This window comes from Protopterus annectens, chromosome 12.part0 (genome assembly GCF_019279795.1).
Source record: "Protopterus annectens isolate FY-2018-M chromosome 12.part0, PAN1.0, whole genome shotgun sequence".
Classification (NCBI taxonomy): Eukaryota; Metazoa; Chordata; order Ceratodontiformes; family Protopteridae; genus Protopterus; species Protopterus annectens.
This window is the reverse complement of record NC_056746.1, coordinates 1,245,544,565-1,245,559,564: the sequence shown is the minus strand read 5'-3', so window position 1 is coordinate 1,245,559,564 and position 15,000 is coordinate 1,245,544,565. Positions and strand designations below refer to the sequence as shown.

General features: G+C 38.6%; 1 protein-coding gene across 1 annotated transcript in view; it reads right to left on the bottom strand.

The window, feature by feature from the left end:
• CDK5RAP1 (CDK5 regulatory subunit associated protein 1) overlaps positions 1 to 7,034 on the bottom strand; it is a 650,459-nt gene extending 643,425 nt beyond the window's left edge. Inside the window, exon 1 of the mRNA XM_044089012.1 lies at positions 6,805 to 7,034. The gene's annotated coding sequence lies outside the window, so the exon portion shown is untranslated. The remainder of the gene's footprint in view (positions 1 to 6,804) is intronic.
• Positions 7,035 to 15,000: the final 7,966 nt, after the last annotated feature.

Below are 15,000 nucleotides of genomic sequence, written 5' to 3'. Positions count from 1 at the left end.
TGGCATCAGAAGTACTTGTTCTACGGATCTAAATCTCTTCTGCACCATCAGCACAACAGTTTGGAAGGACAGGTACATCTCGCAGAGGATACCAGGATACCATTGCTCAGGAACAGACTCATCAACATAAACCAAAGTCCATATTCAAGCACAACTTGGACTGATGGATGAGAAACAGAAAATTTATCCTAGGACTATCTCCTGTACTACTAATAGACACAGGCTCCTCAAAGCTTTATCCCATACATGGATCCTCACAAAATAGCCATGGTGTGATTCCAATTATTCTCATCAGGGGTAATACATAATTAATCAGCCATGGCCCAATCTCTACCTAAATGGGATAGATTAATTTGAGCACAAAAAGGGAAGTTGGCTGGGCTTAAAATGGCCTTCAAGGGCCTAGTACTTACCTATGAACTTACACAATTTTACACAACTATTAATAGTTCCACACAGTATAGCAAGACATCAAATTCCTTATTAGACTAAATCCTAGTATCATACCCAAGCAGATTCACCACCACAGGTACAATATCAGGCCCTCTCAGTGACCATCTGCCGATCTATACAACAATACTTCTCACACAACCACTTAAACACCATGTTTATAAAACACCACACCACCTGCCCAGGTTTAACCCAGAACTGAATTACTACCCTATCAACTGAAACATCCTAAAAATCCACCTTTTAGACGATGCTATAAATGAATTCAATGTAACTTTCCTAAAGAGCACTGCACCTCCTAGAAGGAAGAAACTCAAACTAAATAATACAATTTGGCTAACCAAAAAGAGTACAATGCTAATGCAGGGCAGAGAAAAGCATAGAAAGAATGCCAAAAATTTAAACCACAATATTTTGAAAACTTCAGAATGTTCACAAACATACTAAAAACATATAAATGAAGCCAAAAAAGCTATACTATACAGTAACAACATTGAGAATAGTAAACATAACCCTAAAAAATTCTAGTCAACCATTAAAGAAATCTTACCTACTGAAGACAAATTCAACCCCAATCACTCTCCCAATTACTGACCACTTGAAATTGAAACAGAAATCAACTTTTTCATATACAGTACCAATCTGTATCCAAAGATTACCCAATATCTGATCCCAACCCTGCTCAACAGCCACATATCACTACATCCACTTTCACCTTTAAACCTGTGCCAACCATCCTATATAAAACTACTCTCAAACTCAAAGCATGCTCTGCTTCAGCTGATGATCTCCCGAATTAGTAATTTAAAATAACAGCCTATCCTATACCATAATTATATTGACTAAAATACACACACACACACACACACACACACACACACACACACACATGTATGTACACACACACACACACATGTATGTATATTATATACATTCCCTTTCACTGGAAAAACCCACACATTATTCTTCTACACAAAGGAGGAAATTCAACAGACATTACTAATTTTAGACCTATAGCAATCTTATCCCCCTCTACCAGGCCGTAGTGGTCCAGCGGTTAGCGTTGTCGCCTCACAGAAAGAGGTTCTCCTGTTCGATTCTTGCCTGGAGCACCTTCTGTGTGGAGTCTGCATGTCCTCCCCGCGGTCGAGTGACATTTAAAAGACATGCAGGTAGGTGCGTGCGTGAATGGGTGTGCCTTCTATGAAGGATGGGTGTCGGGCTGGCACCTCGGCACTGTAAAAATCCACTGCCAATCATTAGCGGACCATAGTTCTGCTGTGGCGACCCCTAACCAGAAAAAGCCGAAAGACATTAGTTTAGCAATCTTATCTCCCTCTCCATAACACTTGAAAAATGTATTATAAAACAACTGCTAAATTATCTCCTGCAAGAAGAACTCCTGTCCCATACACAACATGGCTTTTGTCTCTTCACTAGTATTAACACTGCACTTCTAACCTTTACAGATACTACCAGACAATAAAGATAGAAGTAATGGCAAACTAGTTGTCTCATTATTTGTAGACCTGTCTAAAGCCTTTGACACAGTTTGTCACAGCGAACTTATATTTCAAATGTCCTCACTAGGTCTATCTCAGCCCGCCTTTCTGTGGTTCAAAAGCTATCAGTCAGTAAAATGGTCACTCTACCCTCTCTCCATACTTCCCAGTCACCACCGGTGTACCCCAAAGGCTCTAGCTTTGGTCCCCCTACTTTTTTAACATTCAAACCAACACCCTCCACAAATACAAACAAAAAATGACTGCACACTCATATGCACATCAGACAATCTGGCACATCTCCAAAAAATTATTAACAATTACTGAAACATGACTTTGTAATTTTCAACTCATTAGGGATGACAGTGGATGACTATCTTAAATTTGACCCGCATATACAAAACTGCAAAAAAAAAGAAAAAAAAAAAAAAATCACCAAAAACTCGGGATGCTTTATAAAGCCAAAAATGTTCTCACTAATGCAACTAGAACTACACTGCCACTACCTGCCTCATCCCATAACTACTTTATGGCACTCCCATCATTACTAACCTCCAGGCATCATAAAAAAACAAAACTTGAGCAGTACTAATGTACTTAAACCTGCAGCAAATACGCCTTCCAGATCCCACCACTGTATAGCACTTTTTGTTTGTCTTTTTGGCTTTTCCCAGTTAGGGATTGCCACAGCGACTGCTAATGATTGGCAGTTGATTTTTATGGTGCCGAGTTGCCAACGAAAGTACGCCCATCCACGCATGTCTTTTGGAGGCCACTCGACCGCGGGGAGGACATACAGACTCCACACAGAAGGCACTACAGCCGAAAATCGAACAGGAGAAGCTCTTGCTGTGAGGCAACAACGCTACCACTGTACCACCGCATAGCATTAAGAAGCCTAAATTGGTAAGAACTATCCCATCCACTAACATATACATAGCTAATTATCCAGTATCCATCTGCTTGCCCAGCACTAAATATCAGTCTACACAACCATGTTTCCAATCAGTCATTATGATCCAATTATCAAAAACTCCTTTCTCTTCACAAACCTAAAAAATCTGATGGACACGGTCTGTATTCATACACTGTTGCCAAGGCCTGGATCTCCTTACTTGTATCTGTCAGGTCAATACCTTCCCTCCAGCCCTTTAAAAACCATTCTGAAAGACTTCCTAGCCAAAAATCTGTCTCTGTTATTGCTTAATCCCAGAACTATATCCCTAAATATGAATAAGTACCTATTCATATCTTGCACCTTCTTTTTCCTTCTTCACTCACTTCCTAACTTCAATCAATTTCTCTCCCCTGACTCTTTCTAAATATGCCATAACCCTGTTTTTTTATCTCATTTCATACTGCAATTCATGTTTGTATTATACTAAGTTACCTTTAAGTTCTCTATAAATAAGCTACAGTTCTTCAAAATATTAAATTATTACCACATCAATTGTATCTATTCTTAACCAATGTTTTCACATTATGTCTAATCTAGTATTAATTAAACTGTAGATGATTTTTGTAAATTTCTAAATATTGCAAAATTCCATCCAGCCAGCCACCCACAATCCCTTTTCCCATTTTTGCACATGGGGTCGGGATGTCACGTCAACAGTGAAAATCATCTAGAGTCAAGGTTTACACAGCTGGGTAAAATTATTGCTCTTAAAATGTTTTTGTAATTCTGTAAAGCTTTTCTTGCCGGGCCTCCTCTGACAATGGGCATATATCCAGTCACACTTTCCTGGTAATCAAATGTCAATCAATCAATAAATAAAAAATAAATAACACAAAGTCACCTAAAACTGCAGTAACACTAAATAACTAAAGCAGGAAATACAAGTATACATTTGGGACGTGTATTATTTTCTGTCATCCAGACATAATCAATCTCACCAACACTTCACAGGAAAGGTAGAACAAGACAAATCTGAGATGCAAACAGCAACAATGATACGTGTTCCTTTCTCCTGCCCCATTACATGCAGGTTACCAGGTATAATAAGGTCAGGCAACATTTGAAGAAAAAGCTAACATAAAGTTCACAGTGAAAAAACACTGACAAGCAAAATGTTAAATACAGTGGTATACAATGCACATTACATACACCTGGACTATGCACACACAGCAGAAACTAGTATGTTAGAAGCTAAATTAAAATTTGCAAACTGAGTTTCTTAAAATCAAGATAAGTGAAATTTTGGAGAAATGTGATAAATTACAATTGGAAATACTTAAACTTAAAAAGAAAAGGCTACTACATGATCTGTATGATTTAAATAAAAACATTTTTTCATTGCAACGACATACGTAATTAGGCAGACAACCAAGAGAGATTCCCGTCCATTGTTAGGGACAAGTAACTCACATGATAAACCTCTGCTTTCATCCTAGTCTAACACCAGAGGAATGTATAGGCAGTGACTGTCTTTTGTGGGGGATTAGGGAAGATGGCAGTATCCCAGATAAGACCTATGTATTTCTACACCTGGCTTGTTAGTTTATTGTGAGCTACTATTTTGTCAGCATTGAACATTAAGCCTTGGGCACAACTTATGTCTTCCTTGAAAGAAAAAATAAGACTGAAATTATTTTCTTTTTCATGATTTTTGTTTAGGCCACCATTTGAGTAAAATGTTGAGAAAATGCTCTAAAATCCATCCCATGGTACATATATAACCCCTATGGCTTTGGAGGTACCAGCTTAATTGAGTTATTTTGGTTATTACTGTGCTGTCTTGGTCAGGAAAGGTGTGCTGAAAGAATGCAAGGAAACTAAAGCTGAACAGCAACAGTGAATTTCTTTCCTTAATAATAAATTTTGTTCAAGCCATTATTGGATGAAAAGGTTGAGTAAAAAGAAAAAAAACCTCTTTAAAATGCACTTCAGAATTTATAGAAAGTTATGGCTTCTTGAAAAAGCTGAGAGTAAGGCAAAATGTGAGAAAAGGAAGAAAAAAAGTAATGTGCATGGTATGGGGAGCCCAAAAGGGGGTGGTGGATCAGAGGACAGGACTGGAGGGTGTGCGGGGGGTGTTGAAACAGTAGGCCTAGTCATCACTTAATTTGTGTCCAGACCTGTACATATAGTAGTTGTAATGTATCATTGTTGCAACTAAATGCCAGTAACTCAATGACAAAAAGTGCATTGTTATTCCCTTTGGAAAAAATTTGGTGCCCATGAACTACCACATAGGCGGTAGCTCACTAAACACTGAAGGTGTGATACGACACCTGGGGACACAGGTTGACAGCAACCTCTCCTTTGATAACCACATTGCCACAGTAGTCAGAAAGTCCTTCTATGTGGCATATCTCATTACAAAAGGTTTCTCATCAAGGAAGAAAGAGGTCATAATCCCTCTCTACTCATCCCTCATTAGACCTATTACAGAATACAATGCCTCATTTGGTATGTACCTCACTAGACACCTATCTGGAAAGGCCACAACAATACCTCACTAAGAGGATCTTAGGTCTTAAGACGCATGCTCTATAAAGACAGACTCAAAAAACTCCAGCTATACTCTGTCTCGTATCACCTACTTAGAGGAGATATCTGCTTGACCTACAAAGCCATGTCTGACTCAGAGCTGCTAGAAATGCTATACCTAGAGAAATCCTATTCCCTCCATGCCACATGCTCCAGGGCCCTAAATCTCATTACCACAATAAACAAAACATGCTGGAGGGACAGGTTCCAAACCCAGAGACTTCCCATACTCTGGAACAAACTTCCCATTCACGTCAAGCAGAGCACTTCACTTGCCCTCTTTAAGAGAAATCTTGATGAATGGATGGGCAATAGGAAGTTCACCCCAGGGATCATTTCAGTGGCCTTACTTGACAGGGGCAGTGGGAACTAACTTTGGGCAGCATGATGCCAGGGAATCTTCTTGGGCTAGGCTCCACGGCCATTAGCCTAGTACACACCTATGAACTGTAAGTGTCCCTTTGTTAGACGGGTCAACAAAGTGTGGTATATACGCCTGTTGTAATGTAACAGCTTGTAGCTAAGGTCTGTCTGTGTGTACTACTCCTAAATGTTTGCAGCACAAACTAACAAGTTTATTAGGAGGTGTGGCATTGACAGGGTGAAACTTATACTGGAAGTGCATAGGGGGACCCCAACTTGACATTTGCTGGGAACCCCCAAAATGCTAACACCGGCCCTGTATCTGATTAACAAGCAAGTTTTCACTGGTACCTAATTGGTTTGTAGTATAATGCTTATCAGGGTCCTGTTAACAACTGATGTATTCGAAAACACTACCAACGTTTATACACCTGGACGCGTACTTTTCTGCGGGGATTACAATCAGTAAATACTGAAAATCATTACAATAGTTACACATGGCTTTTATTTCAGATAAAAAGTAGTTCACGTCCCCATTCTCTGTAAAGTTACTGCTGCTCGGTCCCCATTTCTTCGCATAAAATATTAAGAAGTACGATCACCGGTTCATTTGTAATAATACATACCTCTCAACTTCTTAGAGCAAGAAATCTGGACAAAGCCATACATAAAAGTGGGGCAAGACCAAAAATAGGGACACTTTTTAAATATTGCTCTTACAAAGTTAGAAAGTTAATAGAATAATAGGTTTTGCATTAGAATGAAATTATTGAAGGGTATGAAGTCTGAAACTCAAGTGTGTCATTAATTTCTAACTTCACTCCTTAATGATGCGCCACTAATTTGCCATAAAAATCACAGTTTTATGAAAACGGATCAAAACGTATGAGGCAAAAATCTGGATAGCCTGTGAAAATCTGTACAGCAGAGAGATATATTAACGTTAAGCCAAAGCTGTATAGTAAGCCAAAAGAATTTCTCTGGAAGGACGCTTACCTAGATTTACATGCGACTCTGTTCTTGTGTACACTACTGCGCATGCTAATGTCACATTGGTCCAACCTTTGAAATGTTCCTACAAACAACACTGTACTTACAACGTGTGTTGCTGTCTGAAAATATGTAGAGCAATCTGTTAGCACAACAACCACAGACAAAGCCGCAAATGCCAAAAAAGAAGAGACTAAGCTTAGTTGCTCTAAAATAACACAACGGTTAAAACTCAAAGTTTATCATTGTGTAACGACTTCAATATCTTCACAGAATCCAAATATGTCTAAATCTAACCACACAAAACGCCCTTTAGACACCCGGCCTGAATTTTATGCGGGGTTTCCTTGCATGACGTCAAAGTGCTTACTTACCGTACAGCAGGGGGGAAGAGAATTGTGAGGACTGTTGTTACTCCGTTCAGTTCCCCTCAGAACTGAAATAGTTTGTGAGGCTGGGGAGCTTAACTTAAGTGCGAGATTAGTTTGCACTTACGTCCCTGATTTTTGATTCAAATTTTAGGTCTGTCCCTTTTAAAACGTGTGACTTTAGTAGCAAAGGAGGTGAATTACACTTAATAAATAATGACAATAATTAGAGTACTGTACTTATTTTACCTAAAAAAGTCTATTATTTCACATTCTCATTCTGTCGATGTTTTGAGTTAATAGTTCTAAAGTGTCCCTAATTAATTATGGATTTGTCCCTGATTTAGGGTTGCCACCTTTTCAAATGCCCAAAGTGGGACCTGTTTGGTACAAACGTCAGATTTTGCAGTTCGAAACATGCACACAGCCAGTACAAAGGACAAAACTTCACTTTCTTGCCTAAATAAATGCTTATTCTTGAGCATTTCAGTTGCTTATTCTGTTTCTCAGGACATTTGCTATTTTTTCAATATTTTTGCAGGACACAACTGCCCAAAGAGGGACTGTCCCTCGCAAAGTGGGACAGGTGGTAAGCCTACCCTGATTGGGTTGATCGCTATGTAATACTCTCTGTATCCCTCTCCCGGTGTTCCCTCCTAAGTGCTCTGAGAATTTTAAATAAATGTATGACGTCGAAAAAACAGAAGCCACAATTTATTTATAAAACCGTAACGTAAATTTAGTGTTATGCACTATTTTTAGTACCAAAGTGATGTGCAGCAGCAAATCCGTTATCTGTTCATTCCCTGAACATAGGGTCAGCTACAGGAAAACGCCAGTAATAAGAAAGTTAGTAAACTAAACTCTACTAATATATTCAACTCATCATCTACAACTTTACTGCCACATCCCAAAAAGGTGATCAATCATGTACAAAATTAGAATTAAAAAAATTGTATTCATCTGTATCTGGCCAACATCGGCATTGCTTAAAATTAAACTTTAATGTCTGAATGAGGATGCCGTATTATGCACTTGTATTATTTTTGCTATTACCTTTACTATATGTATCATTATTATTATATTTGATGGGCACTTCAATTACTTGGGTCTTACCCAATTGCCTTCGTTTTCTTGATTCTCCTCTTATTAGGGTTGCCACCTTTTCAAATGGCCAAAGTGGGACATTTTCAGTACAAACATCAGATTTTACAGGCCGACACATACCCACGGTCAGTACAAAGGATAGAACTTACATTTTTTGCCTAAATAAAAGCTTATTCTTGTAGCGTTTTAGTTGCTTATTCTGTTTCTTATAACATTTAGGTATTTTAGATACAGAATAACTGTTTTATGCACTATTACATAAAATATAGGAAATAGTTATGTCCTACAATCTCAGGACATTTGCCATTTTTAATATTTTTTGTCAGGACACAACTGCCCAAAGAGGGACTGTCCCTCGCAAAGTGGGACAGGTGGTAACCCTACCTCTTATTCCAGCTACCTCCTCTAGGATATCACGTTTTCGGTCACTCGGGTCGGAATCAGAATAAAGTGGATGTGGACACTGAGGATACAGAAGACTTCATCACTGACAATCAGGACAAAGTGAATCAGTAAGTGAAATTAGAGCATTTGTCCAGGAAACTGAACATACCGAAGAGTTATTCCACCACAATCACGACAGTATAGATACAGACAGACAAAACCAGCAGTGCAGTGTTCCGCAAACAGAAAAGCTCATCTCCTACAATCATACCACTGATGTGGATAGTGAAAGAAGCACTGCTGTCCTACACAGTGAGGAGCTCATTCCCTGCAATTGAGATATGGACGGTGAGAGAAGCACCCCTGTGCTAGACCCTGAAGAACTTATACCTCTCAACTTTCCCTGATTTTCAGGGACGTCCCTCATTTTAAATATGTCCCTCTCAATCCCTCCTAAAATCAATGACTTTTGGACAAAAGGTGGTGAATTGTACTTAATAAATAATGACAATAATTAAGAGTTATAGACTTCTTTTACTTCAGAAACTGTATATTAATTCACATATCTTATTCTGGTGATGTATGAAGTTAATAGTACTAAATTATTTAGAAAAGGCTGATATGAACAGTAAGAGAAGTACCGCTGTCCCAGACTCTGAAGAACTCGTCAGAATAAGGCTGATAAGTACAGTGAAAAAAGCATTGCTGTCGCAGACACTGAAGCCTCCATTTCCTGCAGTCAAAATAAGAAGGATACATACAGTAGTCCCAGAAACTGAAGTTCTGGTCTCCCAGAAACCAAAAACTGGACATGGACAGTAAGAACAGCACAGTTGCCCCAGTAACTGAAGTTCTGGTCTCCTTTAAGGAGAATAAATTGGATAAGTTTGATGAGTGTAGCACAGCTGTCCATTTAGATAGATCATCTGTAATGAAGCATGTTAAACAGAGAAGGTCAGAAGGAGTTGCATTGTGTCTTTGTGGATTTAGAGAAAGCATATGACAGGGTGCGTAGAGAGGAGTTGTGGTATTGTATGAGGAAGTCGGGAGTGTCAGAGAAGTATGTAATAGTGGTACATGATATGTACGAGGGTAGTGTGACAATGGTGAGGTCTGCGGTGGGAGTGGCGGATGTGTTTAAGGTGGAGGTGGGATTACATCAAGGATCAGCTCTGAGCCCTTTCTTATTTGCAATGGTGATGGACAGGTTGACAGATGAGATGAGACAGGAGTCCCCATGGACTATGATGTTTGCAGATGACATTGTGATCTGTAGTGAGAGTAGGGAACAGGTGGAGGAGACCCTGGAGAGGTGGCAATATGCTCTAGAGAGAAGAGGAATGAAGGTTAGCAGGACTAAGACAGAATATATTTGTGTGAATGAGAGGGAGGATAGAGGAATGGTGAGGATGCAGGGAGTAGAGGTGGCAAAGGTGGATGAGTTTAAGTACTTGGGATCAACAGTTCAGAGTAATGGTGAGTGTGGAAGAGAGGTGAAGAAGAGATTACAGGCAGGATGGAGTGGGTGGAGAAGAGTGTCAGGAGTGATTTGTGACAGATGAGTACCAGTAAGAGTGAAAGGGAAGGTCTATAAGAGGATAGTGAGACCAGCTATGTTATATGGGTTGGAGACAGTGGCATTAACAAAAAGGCAGGAGTCAGAGCTTGACGTGGCAGAGTTGAAGATGTTAAGATTTGCACTGGGTGTGACGAGGATGGACAGGATTAGGAATAAGTATATTAGAGGGTCAACCCAGGTTGGAAGGTTTGGAGACAAAGCCAGAGAGGCAAGATTACGTTGGTTTGGACATGTGCTGAGGAGGGATGCAGAGTATATTGGGAAAATGATGCTAAGGATGAAGCTGCCAGGTAACAGGAAAAGAGGGAGGCCTAAGATAAGGTTTATGGATGTGGTGAGAGAGGACATGCAGGTGGTTGGTGTGACAGAGCAAGATGCAGAGGACAGGAAGAAATGGAAAAAGTTGATCTGCTGTGGCGACCCCTAATGGGAGCAGCCAAAAGAAGATCTGTAATGAAGCAGTTTCATTTTCATTTGAAACACATTCATGTTGCTGCTGGCACCTTTTTAGCAAACTTTTCTTGCTGTACTTAAAATACAGATGAAATAAAAACTCTTGGTGCAGTCAAATCATAATATAAATGTTTCATAAATGCAAATACTGTGTTTTTATTTATTTATTTATTTTACATGTATTTACCAGGGAAGTCCAACTGGATATAAAACACCTTTTCAGAGGAGACTGAAACTTTGGTATAGTACTCAATTTGGATATTTACACTCATGCAAGTTCAAGGGTAGTTTTTACAATAGTTATTATATAGATAAGATGTCCCAGACTTAATGGTGCACATGGTTTGTTTGTCTTTTCGGGTTTTCCTGGTTAGGGGTCGCCACAGCGGAACTCCGGTCCGCTAATGATTGGCAGTAGATTTTTATGGTGCCGAGTTGCCAGCCAGACACCCAACCTTAAGCGAAGGCACACTCATTCACGCATGTCTTTCGGAGGCCACTCGACCATGGGGAGGACATGCAGACTCCACACAGAAGGCACTCCAGCCGAGAATCGAACAGGAGAACCTCTTGCTGTGAGGCAACAACGCTACTGCTGTACCACCGCGGCTTAATAAAGGTGCACATGGTACTGTAATTCAATCTGTATTATCAATTTACCAAATGCAATAAGAACTTATCTCTCAACTTAAATGGCTGCATATTGTTATGCTTAGTCAGTTACTATACCAGTGGTGCACGTGGTGTAACAACTGAATAAGCATAACGATATACAGCCGTTTAAGTTGAAAGATAAGTTATTGCATTTGGTAAATTGATAATACAGACTGAATTACAGTACAATTTGCCAGGCAGTTTATGAAGCATAAATGATCAGAGTGGATAGATAGGGTGAGAAATGTGTCATCAGTTAAAGATGAAAAGAGCAAAGATGTATTTAAGAAAGATGTTGAGGAATAATTATCCAGGAGATGTACAGCTACATAGCCAAGATGTTAGGAAGTACTCCCTTAGCTGGGTTTTTAAAACTTTATGGTTTTCAAGCTGTTTGAGAAGAGATGGGAGGACATTCCAGAAGTTGGATACACAGAGGATAGCGATACTCCTGCTGAGTTAAAGGATTTGGTGATGGTGAGCATGAGTTTGTCTTTGGAGCTGAGAGTTCTTTTAGGATACAAGCATTGAATCATGACTTTTAGAGCAGGATACTTGTCAGGGTTGTGTATTAGGGTATCAGTAAGTAAGAGCTAACTGTGGTGAAGATAATGTGGGAGTTCAGTCCAACTGAGATTTATAAGCCCTAGACAGCAGTGGGTTACATAGGGGGTATTAGCAGCAAAACAGACTATTTTATTATAACATTGTTTGAGCTTTGCTTATACATTAGTTTTTAAGTTTGTAAAAAGTAGAGTCATATGTCAGAGTGGAGAGAAGGTAGTTTTTTTTTTTTTTATTGTTTCCTCTGGTTGTGTCAGTTAAGAATTGTGCTCTGAATAACAGGCCAAGCTTTTGATGTTTTTTATATTCATGTTTAGAAGTGAAGGTCGAACTTCATTTTGTAATCACTTCTTACTCCTAAGAATTTTGTATGTGAGGCCTGTTCAATCTTAGTCTTATTTAATAAGGTAATTTTTAGGGAAGTTTTATTATGAGAGATTGCTTTTGGAGTGAATTGCAACAGTTTCGTTTTCTTGGGGTTCAGTAAGAGTTTTGAGTTATCTAGCCAGAATTCAATAGATGTAAACAATTCTTGCTTAAGCTTTTGTAGGTTGGGGATAGTACAGACGAGAGTAGAATCATCTGCATATTGTATAGGTATAGCATGTTTGACAGCATAGCAAAGAGCATTTATGAATATGTTGAACAGGCATCCTAGTATGGATTGCTGTGGTACCTCCTACAGTTACTCATTAGAATAAGGTATATTCATACTGCCATTTGACTACTTATTCTTTAATAGGTAGCTCTAAAACCAAGAGAGGGAGGTACGTTTTTGTAGCTGTTTATGATGACAGACAATATCAAATGTCTTTGAAAAGTCAAGAAATAGGGAGAAGACTAGATTACCAGACTTTCTATTTTAATGATTTTATCGGTAAAGTGAAGTAAAGAAGTGGTGGTACTGTGCTTAGTTCGAAAATCGTGTTGTGTAGGGGAGAATAGATTATTAGTGGTTAGATAGTAAAGTAATTGAGAGTGAATGCATTTTTTAATGTAATTTAGATAATGGATAAAGGATAGCAATAGGTACGTAGTTGGAATATTCTGCAGAGATGTCTTTTTTGTGCAGGGAGAGTATATATGCTTTTTTCCAGATGGTGAGGACACAACTCTCAAGGACATATCTATTTATTAATATAGATATAAGGAATGATACAGCTTCAGCTGCTAATTTTAGATACTCAGGTTGGAGATTGTGGTAAAACCTGGTATTTTTAACTTTAGCATTTTTTAATAGTGGAAGAGGAGATTGCTCTAATAGAGAATTATGTTAGGTAGTGGTGAGGTTGGGGGTTAGAGGTTTTGTTGTCTTTGATAAGAGGGGCTACAACCTGTTGGAAGCAATTGCTAAAGTAAATGTTTTCTTTGATTTATGTTTCACAAGCCTGCAGCATTGACTTTATGAGGATTTTGTAATTTATGTGCAACAATAGGCATTGTAACAAAACAGTACGTGGTATATCCTAGGTTTCTTGACTTGAGTATGGTTTATGAAACTTGCACTGTGTGATAAAACATTCTTTCTGCTTCACTTCATAGGTAGGTACTAGGCTATTGGCCCTATATAAGCCTAGCCAAACGGTACCCTGGCTTTTGCCACCCAAGAAAATTATTTTCCTGTGCAAGTTATGTGTCTAGTAAATACAGTGGGTCAAATTCATAATGCTTAAAATCCGCATAGAAATTCTGATTCACACTGGCATTGGTTTTGGCACTCATAATGGTCATTAATCACTGCAAATTTAGTTATGCTACTTAACATGATGTCACATTCCTAACTACTAGCAGGCTGGACAAAAACTGCCTGGAGCTTGCAGTTACAGAAAATTTTAATTAAGAGCAAATTTTCACCTGCATATGTAAAGCAGCTTCTTGCCTTACATGTTCAGTTAAAATTATTTTTTCTTATTTAAACTGTTTGATCATGACAATAAATACCAACATTGTATCACTATTAAGTTGCACTGTTAGAATAGCAGGTGCTATGATCTGTCTTTCAAACAGTATAGGCTTGAATGAAACAAGGCAGCCCACACAACTAGTTGTGCAGGAGTGAAGCGATAAACACTGCATTCATCACTTTAGGTGAGAATAAGTTTGCTCCTTTTTTGTATACTTCCATTTAATACCAATGGTTCCTTATGGCATCCAGACCTTTCTTGGGTCTGACTTTTTAACTAAGTGACTTACCAGCTTATAATAGGCAGGATTAGAAAGTGCAAGGATTCATTAATAAAATGACACAAACATTGTTAGTCTAGGATGTCTTGCAGTAGAAAAGCCTTGATTATTTTATGCCTTTTAGGTTAATTTTTCAGAAAATACTCTAGAATGCAAGCATGTGTGTAGGTTGTAAGAAGCACGACATTCCACACCACAAAGGTGTTAATGAGTTAAAGCAAGTAACTGTTTTTAAGTTTGCTATAAAGTCTGAGATTTGGTAGGTCTTTGTAAGTCTGGTTATACTGTCTACTGTTCTGATGCAAAGGTGCAGTTCTAGTAAACAAGAAATGCTCATTGAAGGGGTACGTAACACACAAGACAAGACTCAGAGATGTTTTCCACACTGTGAATTAAGCATGGTAAGGTTCATAGGTTCATAGGTTCATACTAGGCTATCTGCCCTAGGGCATTTATAAGTCTAGCCAGAATGTGTTTGGCTTTCGCCACCCATTTTAAATTTATTTTGCTATGTCCTTTTTCGAGGTTAGTATACTGTGCCTCTGTCTAACAGTGACACAGAAGTGATACCCGGGGTAAACCTACGATCTCCCATCCACTCATCAAGATTCCTCTTGAAGAGGTGGCCAAGGATGAACACAGGATAGCAGCAGATTTCTTCAGCTCCACCAATTTCATTACATTGACAGGAATTAATTACTTAAAAAATTAATTCTTGAAGTAATTTTCTTTCTAAATATGTTTGTTTTTTATAGTTCTTGAACTATATCTAAAAAAGAAAGGAAATCTTAATAATATTCCTGTCAGAAATTACTTTGGAAATTTTCCTGTCAGTTTATCAGTCTGAAATGAGTTCCAGTAAGACAAATTCTCAAGACTCCAGCATCAAGAAAGAACTTCAGTCTCTGA